We start from the raw sequence: 856 nt of genomic DNA, 5'->3' as shown, positions 1-856 counted from the left end.
CAGTGCCTGAGGGTGGCTGGAGAGACAGAGTCCGGCCCGGCTGCTTTGCGTGGATTCTGCCTCTTGAAAAGCCCATTAACTTCTCCCTCCTGAAAGGAGAGAGTCGTTTCTGTAGTATGGGTGGGGGATGGGGCCTCTTGGGTGGGAAGGGGTGGTTCAGGACAGTCCAATTGTCTTTCAAATCTACGGTAGAACTCGTTCAGGTCGTTGGCTAGGCGGGAGTCGTTAGTGGTGTGGGGCGCTCTGGGTTTGTAGTTGGTGATGTGCCTGAGCCCTTTGGCAGACAGAAGCAGCGTCGTTAGTAGAGAACTGGTGTTTTAGTGTCTCTGAGTACAGTCGTTTAGCCTCTCTCACCGCTTTGCTAAACCTGTTCTTCGACTCCTTGAATCTGTCTCTATCCCCACTCCTAAACGCTTCCTCCTTCTCCAACCTCAACCTTTTGAGCTTTGCTGAGAACCAGGGCTTGTTGTTGTTAAAGTTCACCCTGGTACGTGTTGGGATACAGCAGTCCTCACAGAAGCTGATGTACACAGCCTCTGTGAGTTCATCCAGACTATTGGTAGCAGTCGTGAACATATCCCAGTCAGTACAGTCTAAGCACGCCCGCAAATCTTCCACAGCCTCACTGGTCCACTGTTTAGATGTCCTCACAGCAGGTTTACAGAGTTTTAGTTGCTGCCTGTATGCACGAATCAGGTGGACCAAGGGAGTTCTGTGCGAGCCGAACAGCCCCGTGACCCACAAGAGAAACATCCCCGCCAAATTCGAGCGTTTGACGGGGTCTATCCGTGAAAAAATATTCACGTTTTTGAGTGCACATGCATTTCTGCTGCAAATGCCTCTGGAAGTTTCATGC

This window comes from Petromyzon marinus, unplaced genomic scaffold (genome assembly GCF_048934315.1).
Source record: "Petromyzon marinus isolate PM22_M1 ecotype Great Lakes invasive population unplaced genomic scaffold, UKy_Petmar_22M1.pri1.0 PM_G_Scaffold_118, whole genome shotgun sequence".
Classification (NCBI taxonomy): Eukaryota; Metazoa; Chordata; class Hyperoartia; order Petromyzontiformes; family Petromyzontidae; genus Petromyzon; species Petromyzon marinus.
The sequence above is the reverse complement of the archived record's forward strand: the minus strand, read 5'-3'. Positions refer to the sequence as shown.